The sequence below is a fragment of the Herpailurus yagouaroundi genome, unplaced genomic scaffold, assembly GCF_014898765.1.
Source record: "Herpailurus yagouaroundi ecotype Mexico unplaced genomic scaffold, PumYag 203, whole genome shotgun sequence".
Taxonomy (NCBI): Eukaryota; Metazoa; Chordata; class Mammalia; order Carnivora; family Felidae; genus Herpailurus; species Herpailurus yagouaroundi.
The window spans coordinates 4,680,285-4,703,704 of record NW_024412434.1 but is presented as its reverse complement, the minus strand read 5'-3'; the positions used below and the strand labels follow the sequence as shown (position 1 = coordinate 4,703,704).

Sequence of the window (23,420 nt, the reverse complement as noted above, 5' to 3'; positions counted from 1 at the left end):
CTAGCATTTTCACAAAACTAGAATAAGTAATCCCAAAATTTATATAGAACCACAAAGACTGCAAATAGCCAATGCAATCTTGAAAAAGAAAAACAAAGCTGGAGGTATCAGAAGTCCAGATTTCATGATACACTACAAAGTGGGGCAGCTGGGTAGCTCAGTTGGTTGACCATCTAACTTAATTTCTGCTCAAACTCTTAATTTCTGCTCAGTGATGATCTCAGTGTTCTGGGATCAAGTCCCACATCAGAATCCATGCTGAGCATGGAACCTGCTTGAGATTCTCTCTCTCTCTCTCTCTCTCTCTCTCTCTCTCTCTCTCTTCCCCCCCCCGCCCCCACCGTGCCCTTCTCACTGCTTGCATTCTCTCTCTCTCTCTAAAAACAAACAAACAAAAAAAAGACACACTACAAAGCTGTAGTAATGAAAACAGTATGATACTGGCACAAAAATAGACTCATAGATCAATGGAACAAAATAGAAAATCCACAAATAAACCCTGCTTATATGGTCAAATAATCCACAACAAAGAAGGCAAGAATATACAATAGGGAAAGACACTCTCTTCAATAAATGATGCTAGGAAGACTAGAGAGCTATATGCAAAAGAATGAAACTGAATTTTGCACAGCTAGAAAATTGATCTGAGGACTAACACAACAATCTGCATAACTTGAGCCACAGAATTCAATAGGTACACAGCAGAGAGGTGAACTGGGGGAGAGAGAAGCCACAGAGGATAGGGAGCTGTTTTTGCAGATAGAGGAAACATAAAGGGGGGAGAGTGCAGGAAAAGCACTCCCCCAAAAGTAGCTGCAGAGAAAGAGAAAGAGTGGAAATACCCACAAGTGACCGAACAAGAAAGGGAGAAAGGAAAAAGGAGACGGTTTCAATACCATTAGCACTCTATAAACAGAGGAGCACAGAGTCTGGAAAAAACTCCACAGCTCAATACCTGATGGAGCTCTGGTGGGAAGGGTGAATCCTCAGGAGCAGACAGTGAGGTCCGAGGGGTCTACAGCCCACATGGGAAGAAGTGGTTCCCCTGCCAGGAGGGAATTTGGTAGAAGCCACAGAGGCTCCCTACAGGCAAAGGTCCCAGTGGACCCCAGAGAACAGCCATGTTTGCTGGTGGAACAAAGACACCAGGGTGCTTCAGATGAAACCTAGCACTGGCTGTGTGTTGCGTTTGCCATAATCTCTGAACCTCTGCTGCCATGCAATCACAGGAACTTTTTCTGGGACAAGTAGGCACCATCCACAATCTCTGAACCACTGCAAAAGCACGACCACACAAAAGTTCCCAGGGGCAAGCCGGCAGCCAGCCATTGCCCAGCAAGGGCGCCCCCTAGAGGGTCAGAGTGGATGCTGCAGGGCTCTCAGAAGTGAGGGGTATGGAAACACAGCCCCATATGAGATATAATTCATGAGGAAGGTGCCACCTGGCAGGCTGACAGTTTGGATATGTACAGTGTAGAAACAGGAAGTGGATGGAAGCTGGAGACAAAGGAGGGGTACTTGATGACTGGTTGTTGAGAACACAGAGTTCTGACACCAGAGACTGGGAAGCTGGGTGACATCAATTAAACCTTTCCCATGCATGCATGCCACACCAATCCACCCCAGTCACCTAAGCAGAGCCACATAGTGGGAGAACAGAGCCATTACACCAAGCCTCATCCAACTGTGCCAACCAAGCTCAGACCCTAGAGCACAAGTCTCTCTGCCTGCTTAGTGTACGAACTATAAAGTGCTTCATAGTTAGACTTCTAGGGGAAACTGGATGTAATTTTATTGGGATTTCATTCTGTTTGCTGCTCCATCTATTCATTACTTCTTTATTCTGTTTTCTTTTTTTTTTTGTTTCATTTATTTTTCTTTTCTTATTCTTGGATACAGAAAAAGAAAAAATTTATTTTTATTTTCTGTCTTTTAATTTTTTTAATTTTTACTATATTTTTGGAAATGTTTTATTCTATTTTACTTTCTTCATTTCATTTTATTCTATTTTATTATATACTTTTTCAAAATTTTTAAGCATATCCTTACTTTTCTTTCTTTCCCTTTTTCCTCTATTCTATCAAGCTTCTTTCAATAACCAGATGAAGACACACCAGGATCTAGCTTCCTTTATTTAACTTTTTACGTTCTTTTTAATTTTTTAATTTTAATTTTTTTATTTTATTAATTCTTTTTCTTCCTCCAAAAATGACCAAATGAAGGAATTCATCCCAAAAGAAAAAACAGGAAGAAAGGACAGCCAGGGACTTAATCAACACAGATATAAGGAAGATGTCTGAACTAGAATTTAGAGTCACAATAATAAGAATACTAGCTGGGGTTGAAAAAGCATAGAATCCCTTTCTGCAGAGGAAAAGGGGTAAAATCTAGTCAGGACGAAATTAAAAATGGTAAAACTGAGATGCAATCTTGAATGGATGTCATGGCAGCAAGGATGGATGAAGCAGAGCCATGAATCACCAATATAGAAGGTGAAATTATGGAGAATAATGAAGCAGAAAAAAAGAGGAAAACTAAGGCAAAACAGCACGACATAAGAATTAGAGAACCCAGTGACTCATTAAAAAGGAATAACATCCAAATCATAGGAGTCCCAGAAGATACAGAGAGAGAAAAAGGGGTACAAGGTCTATGTGAGCAAATCACAGTGGAAACCATTTCTAACTAACCTAGGGAAGGACACAGACATCAAAACCAAGAAGCACAGAGAACTCCTGTGCTTCAACAGAAACTGACCATAAACAAGGCATATCATAATCAAATTCACAAAATACATAGAAAAGGAAAGATTTATGAAAGCAGCAATGGAAAAAAAGTACTTAACCTATAAGGGAAGACAGACCAGGTTCATAACAGACCCATCCACAGAAACTTGGCAGGCCAGAAAGGCGTGGCAGGATATATTCAACATGCTGAACTGGAAAAATATACAGCCAAGAATTCTGTATCCAGCTAGGCTGTCATTAAAATATTGCTAAAATGTCAATACTACCCAAAGCAATCTACACGTTCAATGCAATCCCTATCAAAATTGCACCAGCATTCTTCTCAAAGCCAGAACCAACAATCCTAAAATTTGTATGAAACTAAAAAAGACCCCAAAAAGCCAAAGTAATGTTGAAAAAGAAAACCAAAGTGGAAGGCATCACAATCCCAGACTTTAGTCTGTACTACAAAGCTGTAAGAATCAAGACAGGATGATATTGGCACAAAAACAGACACATAGACCAAAGGAATAGAACAGAGAACCCAGAAATGGATGCACAAATGTATGGCCAACTAATTTGTGATAAAGCAGGAAAGAATACTCAATGGAATAAAGACAGTCTTTTCAGCAAATGGTGTTGGGAAAACTGGACAGCTACATGCAGAAGATTGAACCTAGACTACTTTCTTAGACCATACACAAAAATAAACTCAAAATGGATGAAAGACCTAAACATAAGTCAGGAAGCCATCAAAATCCTAGGGGATAAAGCAGGCAAAAACTTCTTTGACTTCAGCCACAGCAACTTCTTACTCAACATGTCTCTAGAGGCAAGGGAAACAAAAGCAAAAATGAACAATTGGGACCTCATCAAAATAAAAATCTTCTGCATGGAGAAGGAAACAATTAGAAAAACTAAAAGGCAACTGATGAAATGAGAGAAGATATTTGCAAAGACTTATCAGATAAAGGGTTAGTATCCAAAATCTATAAAGAACTTATCAAACTTAACAGCCAGAAAACAATCCAGTGAAGAAAAAGCTAAAAGACACGAATAGACACTTTTCCAAAGAAGACATCCAGATGGCCAACAAACATATGAAAAAATTCTCAATGTCACTCATTATCAGGGAAATACAAATCAAAACCACAATGAGATACCACCTCATACCTGTCAGAATGGCTAACATTAACAACTCAGTCAACAACAGATGTTGGCAAGGTTGCAGAGAAAGAGGAACCCTTTTTCACTGCTGGTGGGGATGCAAACTGGTGCAGTCACTCTGGAGAACAGTATGGAGGTTCCTCAGAAAACTAGAAATAGAACTACCCTACAACACAGCAATTGCACTACTAGGTATTTATCCAAAGGATACAGGTATGTTGTTTCAAAGGGGCACATGGACCCCAATGTTTATAGAAGTGCTATTGACAATAGCCAAAGTATATGGAAAGAGCCCAAATGTCAATTGACGGATGAAGGGATAAAGGATAAAGAAGGTGTGGTGTGTATGTGTGTGTGTGTATACATACATACATATATGTATGAAAGAGATTTAGACACACACACATACACACAATGGCAGTATTATTGGCAATCAAAAAGAATGAAATCTTGCCATTTGCAATAATGTGGATGAAGCTAGAGTGTATTATGCTAAGCAAAATTAGTCAGAGAAAGACAAATATCATATGACTTCACTCACATGTGGAATTTAAGATACAAAACAGATGAACATAAGGTAATGGAAGCAAAAATAATATAAAAGCAGGGAGGGAGACAAAACATAAGATGCTCTTAATTTAGAGAACAAACTGAGAGCTGCCGGATGGGTTGTGTGTAGGGGGATGGGCTAAATGGGGAAGGGGCATTAAGGAGGACACCTGTTGGGATGAGCACTGGGTGTTATATGTAGGGGATGAATCAATGGATTCCACTCCTGAAGTCACTATTGTACTATATGCTAACTAACTTGGATGTAAATTAAAACAAATGAATGGATGAATGAAACTGGATCAATTTATTACATAATACATGCAAATAAGCTAAAATGAATTAAAGACCTAAATGTGAGACCTGAAACCATAAAAATCCTAGAAGGGAATGCAGACAGTATTTTTTTTTTTATTTTTTTGACACCAATGATAGCAACATTTTTCTAGCTAGGTCTGCTAAAGAAAGGGAAATGAAAGCAAAAATAAACTATTAAGATCACAACCAAATAAAAAGCTTTTTCACAGCAAATGAACCGTCTAAAAACAAACAGAGAATCTACTGAATGGGAGAATACATTTGCAAATGATATATCTGATAGGGGTTAATATCCAAAATATACAAAGAATTTATACAACTCAAAACCAAAAAGAAGAAGGAAGAGGAGGAGAAGCTGTGAAGGGGAGGAGGAGGGGAGGAGAAACAGGAGAAAAAGAAGGAGAAGGAGTAGGAAGTAAAGGAGGAGGAGGAAGAAGTAAAGGAGGAAGAAGAGGAGGAGGAGAAAAACACAATCCAATTTAAAAAATGGGCAGACTGAATAGACATTTTTCCAAAGACGACACACAGATAGCCAATAGACACATGAAAAGATGCTCAATATCACTAATTATCAGGGAAATGCAAATCAAAACCACAACAATAACTTCACAGATGTCAGAATGACTAGTATAAAAAAGAGAAAGAAATAACAAATGTTGGAAAGGATATGAAGAAAAGAAAACTCTGTGCACTGTTGGTGGTATTGTAAGTTGGTGAAACTATTGTGGAAAACAGTATAGAGACTCCTGAAACAAGTTAAAAATAGAAATGCCAATCTGATTTTTGAATGCAGAATTTAATCTATGTTTAATGTAACTACCTACCCAGAAGGATTTATTTCTGTCGGTTTGCTATTTTTCTGTATATCATACTTTTTAAGAAACTCAGTTCCTCTATTAATTCCTTTTGTTTAGTTTAATTTTTTTGTAATATACTGTTTTGGTTCCTTTCTCATTTGCCTTTTTTGTATATTTTAAAATTATTTATTAGTAGTTACCTTAGGGTTACAATGAATATCATAAACTTTTATAGTGTGAATTAGTGCTAACTTAAATTTAAAATTATACATCTCTGTTCCTATACAGCTTCACCCTCCCCTTTTATTGTCATGAAGTAGGCTTTTACACATTGTGTGCTCATTAACATAGATTTATAAATGATTTATGTTTTTTGTCTTTTATATTATTTTTTTTAATTTTTTTTTTCAACGTTTATTTATTTTTGGGACAGAGAGAGACAGAGCATGAACGGGGGAGGGGCAGAGAGAGAGGGAGACACAGAATCGGAAACAGGCTCCAGGCTCTGAGCCATCAGCCCAGAGCCCGATGCGGGGCTTGAACTCACGGACCGCGAGATCGTGACCTGGCTGAAGTCGGACGCTTAACCGACTGCGCCACCCAGGCGCCCCTTTTTGTCTTTTATATTATATGAAAAAAGAGGATTCAAAAACCAAAAATGTGTTATTTTTTGTATTTTATATTTAATTACATAGTTACTTTCTTTTTAATTTGAGTATATTTGACACACAATGTTATATTAGTATCAGGTATACATAGTTATTCAACAACTCTGTAAGTTATGCTACACAAATGTAGCTACCATCTATCACCATGCAATACTATTACAATACCACTGATTATATTCCCTATGTTGTACCTTTAATTCCCATGATTTTATTGATTCCATAATTAGAAGCCTATATCTCCTACTCCCTTTCACCCATCTTGCCCATCCTCTACCTCCTCCCCTCTGGCAATCAGTTTGTTCTCCGTATTTATAGATCCGATTCTGCTGTTTCTTTATTTGGTTTTTCAGATTCCACATATAGTGAAACCATATGACATTTGTCTTTCTCTGTATGACTTATTTTACTTAACACAGTATCTTCTAGGTCTATCTGTATTGCCAAAAAATGGCAAGATCTCACTCTTTTTTATGGCTAAGTAATATTCCACTGTGTACATACTACATCATCTTTACCAATTCATCTATTGATGGACACTTGGGACTGCTTTGATACCTTGGTGATTGTAAATACTGCTGCAATAAACATACGGTTGCAGATATATTTTCAACTTAGTATTTTCATTTTCTTTAGTAGAATATTCAATAAACACAATAAATATTCTGTAGTAGAATTATTGGATCAAATGGTATTTCTAACTTTTTGAGGAACCTCCATACTATTTTCCATTGTGGTTGTTAAAGTATAACGAATCTGAACTAATTAAAAATAATTTAGACATACCTTTTTATTCTCTTAAGTTGGGAGATATATTTGTATATTCTTGGTATTTAAGGACTATTTAAAATTAGAATGTCATAAAAAGAAATTTAACATTTTAGAATATGAGATTTAAGTATATAAAAAGAAATCACATTTTTTATTCCATTATAGTAATTGCAATTTTCATGTTACATGTTACACAAAACTACCTGGCAAAAAAAAAAAAAAAAAAGACAAACTTTCTACTGTTTATTTCTAACATATTAATTTAAAAATTTGTTTGATAAAATGAGATTATAGATAATAAACCAGTAGTGGAGACAAAATGACATACTAAAAAATGATTCAAGTAAATTAAGTCAGGGCAAGATGTGGGAACAGATCCCCCCAAAAATGGCAATCTTATACCCAAACTTGTTAATTATTATACTAAATGCATACATTCAAAACACTCCAACTAAAGGCAGTTATCACCAGACTGAAAATTTAAAAAAAAAAAGGTTTGTCTATATGAAACACATTTCAAATAGAAAGATATAAATAGGTTAAGTAGAAGAGATACTATGACAACACTAATCATAAGAAAACTAGAGTAGCTATATCAATATCAGACAAAGCAGACTACAGGATGAGAAATATTACCACAGACATATGAACTACTATTTCATAATACCAAATGGTCAATTCATCAAAAGGGCGTAATAAATTATTGGATTCACCCAGTGCTCATCCCAACAAGTGCCCTCCTCAATGCCCAACACCCATTTTCTCCCCTCCCCTGCCCCTCCATCAATGTGGTTTGTTCTCTGTATTTAAGAGTCTCTTATGGTTTGCCTTCCTCTCTGTTTGAAACTATTTTTCCCCTTCCCTTTTTCCCATGGTCTTCTGTTAAGTTTCTCACGTTCTACATATGAGTGAAAATATACGGTATCTGTCTTTGTCTGACTGGCTTAATTCACTTAGCATAATACCCTCCAGTTCCATCCACATTGCTGCAAGTGTCAGGATTTCATTATTTCTCATTGCAAAGTAGTATTTCATTTTACGTATAAACCACATCTGCTTTATCAATTCATCAGTTTCCATAATTTGGCTATTGTTGAAAATGCTGCTTTAAACATTGGGGTACATGTGCCCCTATGCATCAGCACTCCTGTATCCTCTGGATAAATTCCTAGTAGTGGATTGCTGGGTTGTAGGGTAGTTCTATTTTTAATTTTTTTGAGGAACCTCCACACTATTTTCCAGAGCGGCTGCACCAGTTTGTATTCCCACCAACATTGCAAGAGGGTTCCCATTTCTCCACATCCTCACCAGTATGTGTTGTTTCCTGAGTTGCTAATTTTAGCCACTCTGACCGGTATGAGATTGTATCTCAATGTGATTTTGATTTGTATTTCCCTGATGATGAATGATGTTGAGCATCTTTTCATGTGTCTGTTGGCCATCTGGATGTCTTCTTTGTAAAAGTGTCTATTCATGTCTTCTGCCCATTTATTCACTGGATTATTTGTTTTTCAGGTGTTGGGTTGGTAAGTTCTTTATAGATTTTAGATACCCTTTATTCGATGTGTCATTTGCAAATATCTTCTCCCATTCCGTTGGTTGCCTTTTAGTTTTGTTGATTGTTTCCTTTACAATGCAGAAGGTTTTATCTTCATAAGGTCCCAATAGCTCATTTTGCTTTTATTTCCCTTGCCTTTAGAGACGTGTCAAGCAAGAAATTCCTGTGGCTGAGGTCAAAGAGGCTGTTGCCTGTTTTCTCCTCAAGGGTTTGGATGGTTTCCTCACTCACATTTAGTTCTTTCATCCATTTTAGTTTATTTTTGTGTATGGTGTAAGAAAGTGGTCTAGTTTCATTCTACTGCATGTTGCTGTCCGTTCTCCCAGCATCATTTGCTAGAGAAACTGTCTTTTTCCCATTGGATACCCTTTCCTGCTTTGTCAAAGATGAGTTGGCCATATATTTGTGGGTCCATTTCTGGATTCTCTATTCTATTCCTGTGGTCTATGTGTCTGTTTTTGTGCTAATACCATACTGTCTTGATGCTTACAGCTTTGTAGTACAGACTAAAGTCTGGGATTATGATGCCTCCCGCTTTTTCTTTTTCAACATTACTTTGGCTTTTTGGGGTCTTTTCTGGTTCCATACAAATTTTAGGATTGTTGGTTCTGGCTTTGAGAAGAATGCTGGTGCAATTTTGATAGGGATTGCATTGAATGTGTAGATTGCTTTGGGTAGTATTGACATTTTAGCAATATTTGTTCTTCCAATCCATGAGCATGGAATGTTTTTCCATTTCTTTGTGTCTTCTTCAATTTCTTTCATAGGTTTTCTACAGTTTTCAGCATACAGATCTTTTACCTCTTTGGTTAGGTTTATTTCTAGGTATTTTATGGTTCTTGGTGAAATTGTAAATGGGATCGATTTCTTGATTTCTCTTTCAGTTGCTTCATTATTGGTGTATAAAAATACAACCTATTTCTGTACATTGATTTTATATCTTGCAACTTTGCTGAATTCATGTATGAGTCCTAGCAGATTTTTCATGGAGTTTTTTGCATTCCCCATGTAGAGCATCATGTCATCTGCCAAAAGTGAAAATTTGACTTCTTTTTGCCAATTTGGATGTCTTTTATTTTAATTTGTTGTCTGATTGCTGAGGTTAGGACTTCCAACACTATGTTAAACAACAGTGGTGAGACTGGACATCCCTGTCATGTTCCTGATCTCTGGGAGAAAGCTCTCAGTTTTTCCCCATTGAGGATGATATTAGCTGTGGGCTTTTCATACATGACTTTTATGATGTTAAGGTATGTTCCTTCTATCCCAACTTTTTGAGGGTTTTTATAAAGAAAGGATGTTGTATTTTGTCAAATGTTTTTTCTGCATCTATTGATAGGATCATTTGGTTCTTATCCTTTCTTCTATTAATGTGATGTATCACATTGATTGATTTGCAAATATTGAACCAGCCCTGCAGCCCAGGAATGAATCCCATTTGATTGTGGCGAATAATTCTTTTAATATACTGTTGAAAACGATTTGCTAGTATCTTGTTGAGAATTTTTGCATCCATGTTCATCAGGGATATTGGCCTGTAATTCTCCTTTCAGTGGAGTCTCTGGTTTGGGAATCAAGGTAATCATAGAATGAGTCTGGAAGCTTTCCTTCCATTTCTATTTTTTGGAACAGCTTGAAAAGGAAAGGTATTAACTCTGCTTTAAATGTCTGGTAGAATTCCGGGAAGCCATCTGGCTCAGGGCTCTTATTTGTCAGGAGATTTTTGATAACTGATTCAATTTCTTTGCTGGTGAAGGGTCTGTTCAAATTTTGTCTTCCTGTTTGAGTTTCGGTAGTGTGTGTGGGTCTAGGAATTTGTCCATTTCTTCCAGGTTGTCCAGTTTATAGGTATATAATCTTTCATAGTATTCCGATAATTATTTGTATTTCTGTGTTGTTGGTTGTCATCTGTCCTTTGTCATTCATGATTTTATCTGTTTGGGATCTCTCTCTATTCTTTTTGAGAAGCTGGCTAGGGGGTTATCAATTTTGTTTATTTTTTCAAAAAAAAACAGCTCTTGGATTCATCAATCTGTTCTACTCTTTTTTTAGATTCTATATTGTGTATTTCTGCTCTGATCTTTATTATTTATCTTCTGCTGGCATTGGGGTTTCTTTGCTGCTCTGCTTCTAGTTCCTTTAGGTGTGCTGTCAGATTTTGTATTTGGGACTTTTCTTGTTTCTTGAGATAGGCTGGATTGCAATGTATTTTCCTCTTAGGAGTGCCTTTGTTGCATCCCAAAGGGTTTGGACTGTTGTATTTTCATTTTCATCTGCTTCTATATATTTTTTGATTTCTTCTTTAATTGCCTGTTTGACACATTCATTCTTTAGTAGGATGTTCTTTAACCTCCATGCATTTGGAGGTTTTCCAAAATTTTCTTCTGGTTTTCAAATTTCATAGCACTGTATCTGAAAATATGCATGGTATGATCTCAATTCTGTTGTATTTACTGAGGTTTGTTTTGTGACCCAGTATGTGATCTATCTTGGAGAATGTTCCATGTGCACTCGAGAAGAATGTGTATTCTGCTGCTTTTGGGTGAAAAGTCCTAAATATATTGTCAAGTCCATCTGGTCCAGCGTATCATTCAGGGCCACTGTTTCTTCATTGATTTTCTGCCTAAATGATCTGTCCATTGCTTTAAGTGTAGTATTAAAGTCAACTGCAATTACCATATTCTTATCAATAAGATTGTTTGTGATTGATTTATATACTTGGGTTCCTCCAAATTGGGTGCATAAACATTTATAATTGTTAACTCTTTTTGATGGATAGACCCCGTAATTATGATATAAGGCCCTTCTTCATCTTTGGTTACAACCTTTAGTTTAAAATCTAGTTTGTCTGATATAAATATGGCTACTCCAGCTTTCTTTTGACTTCTAGTAGCATGATAGATTATTCTCCATCCCCTTGCTTTCAATCTGAAGGTGTCCTCAGGTCTAAAATTGGTCTCTTGTAGACAGCATGTAGATGGATCTTGGATTTTTATCCATTCTGATACCCTGTTTTTTAAATTTTTTTTATCTTTATTTATTCTTGAGAAACAGAGTGTTGGTGTGTGAACAGGGGAGGGACAGAGAGAGTGGGAGACAGAATCTGAAGCAGGCTCTAGGCTCCGAGCTGTCAGAACAGAGCCCAACGTGGGGCTCAAACTCATGAACCCATGAGATCATGACCAGAACCAAAGTAAACACTTAACTGACTGAGCCACCAAGGTGCCCTAGATACCCCATGTCTTTTGATTAGAGCATTTAATCCATTTACATTCAGTGTTATTACTGAAAGATATGGGTTTAGTGCCACTGTGTTATCTCTAGGTTTCATGCTTGTGGTGATGTCTCTGGTCCTTTGTAGTCTTTACAACATTCCACTCACCGAGTCCTCCCTAGGAACTCTTGCAGGGCTGGTTTAGTGATGATAAACTCCTTCAATTATTGTCTGTCTGGGAAAGCCATTATCTCTCCTTCTATTCTGAATGACAGCCTTGCTGGATAAAGGATTCTTGACTGCATACTTTTCCTATTCAACACATTGAATATTTCCTGCTACTCCCTTCTGGCCTGCAAAGTTTCAGTGGATAGGTCTGCTACTATCCTTATGTATTTACCCTTGTAGGTTAAGGCCCATTTGTCCCTACATGCTTTCAGAATTCTCTCTTTATCTTTGTATTTTGTCAGTTTCACTATGATATGCCATGGAGAAGACCTAGTCCTGTTATATCTGAAGGGAGTTCTCTGTGCCTCCTGGATTTGGATGTCTGTTCCTTCCCCTGATTAGGGAAGTTCTCAACTATAATTTGTTCAAGTAAACTTTCTGCCCCTTTCTCTCTCTCTTCTTCTTCTTCTTCTTCTGGAACTCCTATGATATGGATATTATTACATTTCATTGAATCACTTAGTTCTCTAATTCTCCCCCCATGGTCCAGTATTTTTTTATCTTTTTCTCAACTTCATCATTTTCCATAATTTTATCTTCTATTTCACTTAGTCTCCCCTCTGCCTCGCCTCTTCTATCCTGTTACTGCATCTAGTTTATTTTGCACCTCATTTACAACATTTCTTAATTTTTCATGACTATTTTTTAGTTCCTTGATCTCTGCAGCAATAGATTCTCTACTGTCTTCTATGCTTTTCTCAAGCCCAGTGATTAATCTTATAAGTATTATTCTAAATTCTTGATCAGATATATTGTTTTATCTATTTTGAGCAATTCTTTAGCTGTCATTTCTTCCTGGAATTTCTTTTGAGAATAATGCTTCTGTTTCATCATTTTGGCTAGTTTTTTCTCCCTCATGTGTCTTAATAGCTTTTTTTGTGTCCTGCACCTGTGAGCAACTATATTAAAAAGGGGTCATATGCTGTCTAGGCCCTGACCCTTCAGGAGATGTTTTTGGAGTGTGTTATGTGCTCTCTGTTGTTTTGACTCTGGTTGCTTTATCTCCTTACTCATAGTGGTGGTTTGGACCTTCCATCAGGTGTGCTTTGATTTGTTCATTGAAGTAATCCTGGAAAAAAAAAACTAAAAAAAGGAGGAGCTGGTGGTGGAAGAAGCCTTATCCCTTACAAAGAGAGAAATGACAGGGGCAGGGAAAAAGAAAATAAAACTGACCAGGCAGAGAAACTATATGGCTTACTCCAGAGAGAGAGAGGAAAATAAAGGAGGAGACACAAAAGAGAATATGTCTGCCTAAACAAACCAACATCCAGAATAACCAGACTAGAGAAGAAATGAGAAAGAAAAAGAACAGGAAAAAATACACACACACACACACACACACACACACACACACACATATATATATACATACACACACTTATAAATATATATACACACACATATATATACACATACATATATATGTGTGTGTATTTTTATATGTATATATATGTGTTTGTATATATATGCATATATATATATATATATATATATATATATATATATATATATATATATGTGTATGTGTATATATATGTGTGTGTATATATATTTATAAGTGTGTGTATGTATATATATATGTGTGTGTGTGTGTGTGTGTATCAAGAACTGACCAAGAATTAAATCAGAAAATGCAAAACTGCTGGGTGCCTTGGATGCCTTGGAACCAGTGTCTGGGCTGGTCTGGAGGAGGGGCTGTCTGGTTGATAAGTATCAATCTTGCTCTGGTAGATACATAGTTACCAGGCACCAAGGGGCGTGGTTTGGTGTAGGCACATCCACTGTAGGCACCTCCACTGTGGGCCTCTTGTCCTTTCCCTGAAGCCCCACATCATTGGTGATGGGGAGAAAAATGGTGACATGCCAGTCTCTCCTCCCTGGATGGGTTGTCCCAAGCCACTTTGTTTAGGCCATCTTCACAGTGCTTTCAGGGGCATGAGTAAGCCAGTTTTTTTCACTCCAGTCTCCCATACCTCCCAGGTCATCAGATGAGGTTCAAACCTCAATGTCTTAAAGGATCCCACTCCTCACTCCCTGGTTCAGGGAAAGTGCCACTCCACCCCACCCACAAAGGGCATCTGGCTTCTCACAATGCTGTGCCGGCACAAGCAAGGTGGTTTGTCCTGATCCACAGTCTCTGGTGCCTCCTAGGTGCTCAGCTGAGATTTGAACCCCCATGTCTTAAGGGATCCTGTACTGTGTGCTCCAGTTCCAGGGTAGAGCCACTCCACCTAGCTGATAAAGGGCCTCTGGCTGGCGGACACAAGCAGGGTCCTTGTCCTTGGAATGGCTCTTGTCCTTCTCACCACAGCACTCAAGGGAGGGGATTATACTCTCCAACTGCAGACTATACCTCTGAGCTAGTTACTGAGCCCAGGGCTGGCTCCCCTGCCCCCCCCCCCACCCCCGCCCCAGGTGTGTGAACAGAGCAGCTTGCCCCAGTCTGGAGAAAGTCCCACAGTTAGAAATTGGAACTATCTCCATTTTTTCCAATCCCTGGTCCATGGTTTTTCTCTTGTCCAAATACAATCCTACACTTGTACAACTTCTCTTTCTCTTCCTTTTGTCTCTCCGCAGAAGGGGATCCCTCCCCTCTGTGCCTATGCCACCCTTTTGTCTCTTCCCATTCACAATCGCACACCTATGAACTGCCAAGTTGTCCAATGGGCCCCTGGAGATGTCTCTGTCACTTTGCAGCCCAGACTCTTGGAATTCCAAGTCCTCTGGCCTCAACACTGCTGTGGTTGAGGGACAAGGGAACTTCAGGCCCTCCTAGTTCTCTGCCATGTTGACCACCAATCCTGTTAGCTTGTCTTTTTGATGATAGTCATTCTAACAAGTATGAGGTGATATCTTACTGTGGTTTTGATTTACATTACTGTAATGATTAGTGATGTTGAGCACTTTTCCATGTACATATTGACCATTTGAATGTCTTCTTTGGAAAAAATGTTTCCCTGCCCATTTTCTAATTGGACTGTTTGGGTTTTCCCCCCAATATATATAGAAGTTCTATATATACTTTGGATATTAACACCTTATCAGATATGTGCTTTACAAACATTTTCACCCATTCTTTAGGTTGTCTTTTCATTTTGTTGATGGTTTCCTTCACTGTGCAGAAGATTTTTAGTTTGATAGTCTTATTTGTTTACTTTTGCTTTGTTACCTTTGTTTTTGATATCACATGCAAAAGAATCATTGCCAAGACTGACTGACTTCAAGGAGCTTATCCCAAGTTTTCATCTGGGAGCTTTATTGTTTTAAGTCTTATATTCAAGTCTTTAATCCATATTGAGTTGATTTTTGTGCATGGTGTAAGACAAGGGTCCAGTTTTCCCAAAAAAAATTTATTGAAGAGACTATCCTTTCTCCACTGTACATTCCTGGCTCCTGTGTCATATATTAATTGACCATATATGTATGGGCTTATTTCTGGGCTCTCTATTCTTTCCCATCAATCTATGTGCTTTTATGCCAATGCCATGCCATTTTGATAACTATAGCTTTGTAATATAGTTTGAAATAGAAGACTGATGCCTCCCGCTTTGTTCTTATTCTCAAGATTGCTTTGGCTATTTGGGGTCTTTTGTCACTTCTTACAAATTTTAGGATTTTTTTCTATTTCTGTGAGAAAATATCATTGGAATCTTAATATGGGTTGCACTGAATCTGCAGGCTGTTTGGAGTAGCATGGACATTTTAACAATATTATTCTTCCAAACCATGAACACCAAATATATCCCCATTTATTTCTTTCTTCAATTTTTTTCATCAATATCTTATAGTTCTTAGTGTACAGATATCTCATATCCTTGGTTAAACCTTTCCCTAAGTATTCTGTTCTTTAATTCTTCACTTTCAACCCTTCTGTATTTTTTTTTATTTTTTTTAAATGTTTTTATTTATTCTTGAGACAGAGAGTGACAGAGCATGAGTGGGGAAGGGACAGAGAGAGAGGGAGACACAGAATCTGAAGCAGGCTCCAGGCTCTGAGCTGTCAGCACAGAGCCCGACACGGGGCTCGAACTCACAGACTGTAAGATCGTGACCTGAGCTGAAGTCAGACACTTAACCAACTGAGCCACCCAGGCGCCCCAACACTTCTGTATTTTTATGCTTTAATATATTTCTAGTAAACATATAGTTTAAATTCATTTTTAACCAAATTTTTTTCCTTTAATTGGTATATTTACTGACATATTTAGATTTATTTCCATTATCTACTTTCTAATTATTTTTTCTCTCTTTTTTTAGAATCTTTTGGATTTTTTTTTGTCATTCAATTTTCCTCTACTAGGATAAAAATTCGACACATAACATATATTTTTTAAAAAGAAATTTTAATAGGAATACCTAACTTATTAAAGTCATTACTATTCTCCCAAACAAGGACCTTAGATTATATTTCAATTGCAATTAATTCCAAGTCTAAGTTCTCTCCTGATGTACGTGATAATTATCATGCATTTTTATTCTATCATATTTTCTAATCCATAAGATTTGATTATTAATATATATTTATATTACATGCATATACATATACACACTTATTCAATATTTACTACATTTATCATGTAGGTTGCTCTACTTGTTACTCAGACCTTTCCTCTGGATTATTTTTCTCTCTCCAAAAAAACATCTCATAGTATTTCTGTTTTTATCAAAGTATAATTGACACATGTTACATTAGTTTCAGACATACAACATAGTGATTTGACAACTTTATATATTATGCTATGTTCACCACAAGTGTAGCTATCATCTGTCACCATACAACATGATTACAGTACCATTTCCTATGCTTTAACTTTCATCCCTCTGACTTATTCATTACATAACTTAAAGCTGGAAACTCCCACTCCCCTTTACTCCTTTTTGTCTACTCCCATCATCTCTAGCAGCCACCTGTTTGTTCTCCATATTTATGGCTGTTTCTGTTTTTTCTTTGTTTGTTGATTTGTTTTGTTCTCTAGATTCCACATATAAGTGAAATCATATGGCATTTGTCTTTCTCTAACTTATTTCACTTAGCATAAAACACTCAAAGTCCATTCATGTTGTCACAAATGGCAAGGTCTCATTCTTTTTATGGCTGAGTAATCTTCCATTGCATATAGATACCACATCTTCTTTATCTATTCATCTATTGATGTACATTGGGTTGCTTCTATATCTTAGCTGTTGTAAATAATGCTGCAATGAACATGAGGGTATATACATATATTTTTGAGTTAGAGTTTTTGCCTTCAAATAGGTAAAACTAGTAAGGAAAAAGAAAAAAGAACTAATCCAAGTAACTCATGAATACAGAATTTAACGTACACCTTATACTCAGTCTTGGGAAAGAGTACTGCCAAGGGATGAGGTAGGGGGATAGTATAAAAGAAATCATGAAATCTCTTTAGTAGATTTGTTTTTATAGTGATATAACAAGAAATCCTTAAACAATCTTGTAAGTATTATAAGGTTGAGCAAAAGAATAAATATGTTGATGTTAAGAGTTAGGATTCTCACTATGGAAAGAAGGAGTATACATATGAAATTGAGGAAGGCAAGAACAAGCCCTGAGGTGAGAAACTAGAATTAAAGGTGTCTCTGAGATTTTGAGATTTCTAAATGTGTCTGTTCATGTGTGTGTGTGTGTGTGTACATGTGCACTTTATTTTTATGTAGAAATATGAGCACGTGAACTATGTATATGGTATGTGTGCATACCTGTATACATTTCGTAGTTCTGTCTGCTGAAACAGCATAAAAGCAAAGACACTCCAGAATCACTGGGCATTTTTAATATCATTCCTCATTAAAGAAATAAGACTTTGTCAGCAAGATAGTGAATATGAAGCCTGAAACCCTCCTTCCCCCACAAAGACAGGGATTTTACATCAAACAAACCAAATGCCTCTGAGAAGTCCAAAAACCAGTTAAACTTTAACGTTTCCTGTACCTTAGGCAAGGACAAGACCAACCACATCAACATGAAACACCACTTAAAAAAAAAAAAAAAACATATACTCTCAACATTAACTTGCCAGAGCCTCTCCCTATCCTGACACTGTAGCACAATTGGGAAGAAATCTCCAACTCTTGTCTTCCCCTTGGGGATGGAAAGGAGTAGAACACATATTCAACACTCTGATTTGGGAGCCAGGAGGTTGCCCAAATGGCCAGTTTCCCTCTTGCCTCTATCCAAGAATTGACTGCAATAGGGTGCCAGAATCTCTGAGAACTAAGACCATCAACCATTCACCAGAGTACATGAAGCACCAGAGATTGCAGTACCAAAAATAGACACTAGGTGGAGTTCCTTACTGAAATTTATAACAGCACCACTGGGAGTACCTGCCTCAAAGATTACACACATAAACCCAGAGGGAATGTCTACCCAAAAAGGGCCTAAGAAGCCTCCAGTATCTAGGCAGGCTGAATGGAGAAAGTCTTCCCTATAGGAAATCAGACCACAAAGTCTGGAAGAGATGCCAAAATTCTAACAACAAAAAGTAACAAGACATAGAAAGAGGGAACCATGGCACATTCAAACAAACAAATTAAATCTCCACAAACTAATCATTTTTTTTAAGTTTATTTATTTTTGAGAGACAGAAAGAGCACAAATGGGGGAGGGGCAAAGAGAGAGGGAGACAGAGAATCCAAAGCAGGCTCCAGGTTCTGAGCTGTCAGCACAGAGCCCTACATGGGGCCCAAACCCACAGACCATGAGATCATGACCTAAGCCAAAGTGAGATGCTCAACCAACTGAGCCACCTAGGTGCCCCTCCAGAAACTAACTTTAAAGAAACAGAAATGTATGAATTATGAAGAATTCAAAATTGTCATCATGAAGATACTTAATGAGCTAAAAGAGAGCACAAGACAACCAAAGGAAATGAGAAAAACCATACATAAACATGAGAATATCAAGAAAAAAAAATAAAAACTATGAAGAAAAACCACACAGAAATTCTGGAACTAAAGAATACAATAATTGAATTGAAAAATCCATTACAGGAATGCAACAGCTGACTTGACCAATTAGAAGAAAGAATCAGAAAACTATAAGACAAGATCTTCAAAATAATCAAGACAGAAAAGGAAAAAAAAGGAAAGAATGAAGAAAAATAAAGAGAGCCTAAAGGACATATGGGATACCAAGGAATGGTACAAAATATGAATTACGGGAACTGAAGAAGGAAGAAAAAAGAAACAGGCATGGAACTTATTTGAAGAAATGATAAAAATTTCCCAAATCTGAAACGAAAATAGACATACAAATTCAAATAGCTTAAAGATCTCCAATTAGGAAAATATCAAAAGAAATCTATACTGAGATACATCATACTAAACTGTCAAAAGTCACAGAGATAGAATCTTGTCAACAGCAAGAAAAATAGAACACATTACATATAAGAAAGTTTATACCAGATCATCAGCAAATTTTTAACCATTAGATTATGGGCTACTAGGGAGCACTGAAAGAAAACTGCCAAACAAAAATACTATATCTTGCAAAACTATCCTTCAAATATAAGGGAGAAATCAGGACTTTCCCAGATAAAAAGAACTGCTGAAAAGAATTCATTACCACTAGACCTTCCTTATAAGAAACCCTGAAGGAGTCCTAAAAGTTGAAGAGAAATAACAATAAACATCAACACAAAACCATACAAAAATATAAAATTCCCTTACAAATATAAACGTATCAACAAATATCCTGCAGTATTCTTAAGCAGGCAAATAAATCACTTATAAATTTGGTAAAGAATTTTTTAAGATGAAAACTAATTATAAACTTAAGTTAATGGGCATACAATGTAAAAAGAGGTAATTTATGTCATGAATAACATAAAGTAGGAGAGGCAGGGATGTAAATAGTAGAGTTTTTATATGTAATTGAAGTTGTTATCCGTTTAAAATAGATTGTTGTAACTTTAATAAGTTTTATATAATTGCAATGGTAACCACAAAGTAAATAACTATAGAATATAAACAAGGGGAAACAAGAAGGGAATCAAAATACATCACTACAAAAAAATCAACAAAACACAAAAGAAGATACCAAGAGAGAAAAAGAGGAACCAAAAGCTACCAAACAGAAAGCATAAACAAAATGACAATAGTAAGCATCTCCTACAAGTACTATATGCTGCCCCTAAGAGGCTGTCTTTAAATCTGAGAACTCACACAGGCTCAAAGCAAAAGGCCAGAAGAAGATATTCCATAGAAACAGGAACTTAAAGAGAGCAAGGGTGGCCATTCTTAGACAAAATAGAGATTAAGACAAAACTGTCAAAAAATAAAGAAAAAAGAAAGACATATATAATGATAAAAGGGCCAGTTCACTAGAAATATGTAACAATTATAAATATATATGCACCTAATATTAAAGCACCCAAATATGTGAAGCAAACACTAACAGAACTAAAGGGAGAAACAGACAGCAACACAATAATATTAGGACATTTCAATATCCCCCCCTTTCAGTTATGGCAAGAACAATCAGACAGAATATCAATAAGAAATGAAGGACTAGAGGCGCCTGGGTGGCTCAGTCGGTTGAGCATCTGACTTCAGCTCAGGTCATGATCTCGTGGTTCGTGAGTTCAAGCTTCACGTCGGGTTCTGTGCTGATAGCTCAGAGCCTGGAGCCTGCTTCAGATTCTGTGTCCCTCTCTCTCTCCGCCCCACCCCTGCTTGTGCTCTGTCTCTCTCTTTCAAAAATGAATAAACATAAAAAAAAATTTTAAGAAATGAAAGACTAAACAATACTGTAAAATAGATATACATAACAAACATATACAGAACACTCCACCTAACGACAGCAAAATACATGTTCTTCTCAAGCACTCATGGAACATTCTCCAAGACAGACTACATGTTAAGGACACAAAACAAGTTTTAACAAATTTTAAGATCAAAATCACACAAAGCATATTTTTAAACACAGTGGTATAAAATTAGAAATCAATAGTAGAAAGAAAACAAAAAAATCCACAAATATGTGAAAATTAAACAACATGCTCTTGAACAATCCATGGATCAAAGAAAAAATCATAATGGAATTTAGAAAATATCTGAAGATAAACGAAAACAAAACACAAAATACCAAAACTATGAGATTTGGCAAAAATCAGTACTAAAAGTTTATGGTGGTAAGTGTTTACATTTAAAAAGTTCACAAACTGAGACACTTGGGTTGTTCAGTTGGTTAAGCATCCAACTTTTGATTTCAGCTCAGGTCATGATCTCATGGTTCCTGAGGTGAAGCCCTACATCAGACTTTGCACTAACAGTGCTGAGACTGCTTGGGATTCTCTATTCCCTTCTCTCTGTCTCTCTCTCTTTCTCTCTCTCAAAAATAAATAAATATTCAAAAAATAAATTAAATAAATAAAAAGATCACAAACAATAGCCTTTTATCTAAAGGAACAAAAAAAATTTTGTTTAAAGCCAGAGTTTGCAAAAGAAAGGAAATAATAAATATTAGAGCAGAGATAAATGAAATAGAGATAGGAAACAAAAATGATACCAAGAGTGGTTTTTAAAAAGATTAACAAGGGGACGCCTGGGTGGCTCAGTCAGTTAAGCCTCTGATTCTTGATTTCAGCTTAGGTCATGATCTCATAGTTTGTGAATTCAAGCACATCAGGCTCTGCCTGACAATGTGGAGCCTGCTTGGGTTTCTCTCTCTGCCCCTCCCCTGCTCACATTGTCTGTCTGTCTCTCCCTCTCTCTCAAAATAAATAAACTTAAAAAAAAAAAAAAGACTAACAAAAGTAACAAGCTTTAGCTAGATTAACTATGAAAAAAAAAGAGAATATTCAAATAATTAAAATTAGAAATGAAAGAGAATATATTACAATGATGTCCACTTTGCTCAAAGACAAAAGATCATAAAAGACTACTATACACAATTATATGCCAAAATATTGGATAACCTGGAAGAAATGGATAAATTCCTAGAAACATATAACCTACTGAGGCCAACCCATGAAAAAATTTAAAAATCTGAACAGATCTATAACTAGTGAGGAAACTGAAGCAGTAATCAAAAACCTCCCAACAAAGAAAAATCCAGAACGAGATGGCTTCACTGGGGCATGCTATCATTTAAAACACCAACCCTTCTCAAACTCTCCCAAAGAATCAAAAAGGAGGAATTCTCCAAACCTATTCCATGAGGCCTGCATTATCCTGATATCAAAACTAGACAAAGACACAAGAAAACTACAGACCAATATCCCTGATTAATAATGATGCAAAAATCTTAAACAAAATACTAGCAAACAGAATTCAAAAGCAAATTAAAAGGTAAAAACAAGTAGGATTTATGTCTGGAACATAAGCCTGGCTCACTATTTGTAATAACATGAAACAATGTAATACACCACATAAACAAATGAAGGACAAGAACCACATGATCATCTCAATAGATTCAAGAAAAGGTTTTGATAAAATTCAACTCCTTGATGGTTAAAAAAAAAAAAAACCCCAATAAACTAAGAATAGAAGAAAACTAATTCAGCATAAAAATCCTTATGTAAACAGGCCACAACAAATTTTTGTTTTCTTCATGCATGTCTTTTTTAAAATTTTCATTAATTATGACATATTGCCTTTGTAATATAATTTACCTTATTAAAAACACTAAAATAAAAATACTATTAATACTATATTTTCATCTGTAAATATGAAAATACCAATGACTCTATCAATGCTGTACTTAAAGGAAAATTCACAGATCTAAGTGCCTATGTTAAGAATAAAAAAAAATAATACTTTCTAATGCCTATTGTAACTCATTAAGGCATTGTATCTAGACTAATATTGCTACATGATATTACATCTAAATTCAAACAACCAACATAGCTTTAAAATATTTTACCACTATAATTATTTTAATAGCAATTTTTAATAAATATAAAATGTATTAGTATAAAATTTGTTAACAGTACCAATAATTTAAATTAAAACAATAAATGATATTTTAGATTCGATAATTTATGCAGAATACATACATGACGTTCTTCCTTAGCTGCTTCTTCTAACTGAGCTGCAAATTGTGAACAACATATCAAGAATGAATTCAGATCATCCCCAACCTTTTGAAAAGAATAAAACAAAGTTACTTTTAATTTCAGAACCCATATGCATACCCATTTATATTTTAGTACATTTGCTTTTAAAAATAATTTTTGTCTATAATTTATGTCCCTTCAAACATATAAGACAAGAAATTGTGCTCCAAATTCTATACTAGCAAATTCTCCCAGAAAGTGGAAGAGAATACATTCTGGGGAGTGGCCCATGAATGACATACCCAACTATGCATCTCTTCTCATTCTCCTCTACATAGTTGTAGAAAATCAAGCATCCCAGATTTAGACTCCTGAAATTTATGAGCAGCCAAAAAAAGGTAGCAATTCT

At 36.2% G+C, this 23,420-nt stretch overlaps 1 protein-coding gene across 1 annotated transcript in view; it reads right to left on the bottom strand.

Moving 5' to 3' along the window:
* LOC121014636 (coiled-coil domain-containing protein 7-like) overlaps window positions 1-23,091 on the bottom strand; it is an 82,649-nt gene extending 59,558 nt beyond the window's left edge. The window contains exon 1 of the mRNA XM_040451032.1: window positions 23,012-23,091. The gene's annotated coding sequence lies outside the window, so the exon portion shown is untranslated. The remainder of the gene's footprint in view (window positions 1-23,011) is intronic.
* Between the last annotated feature and the right edge of the window lie 329 nt (window positions 23,092-23,420).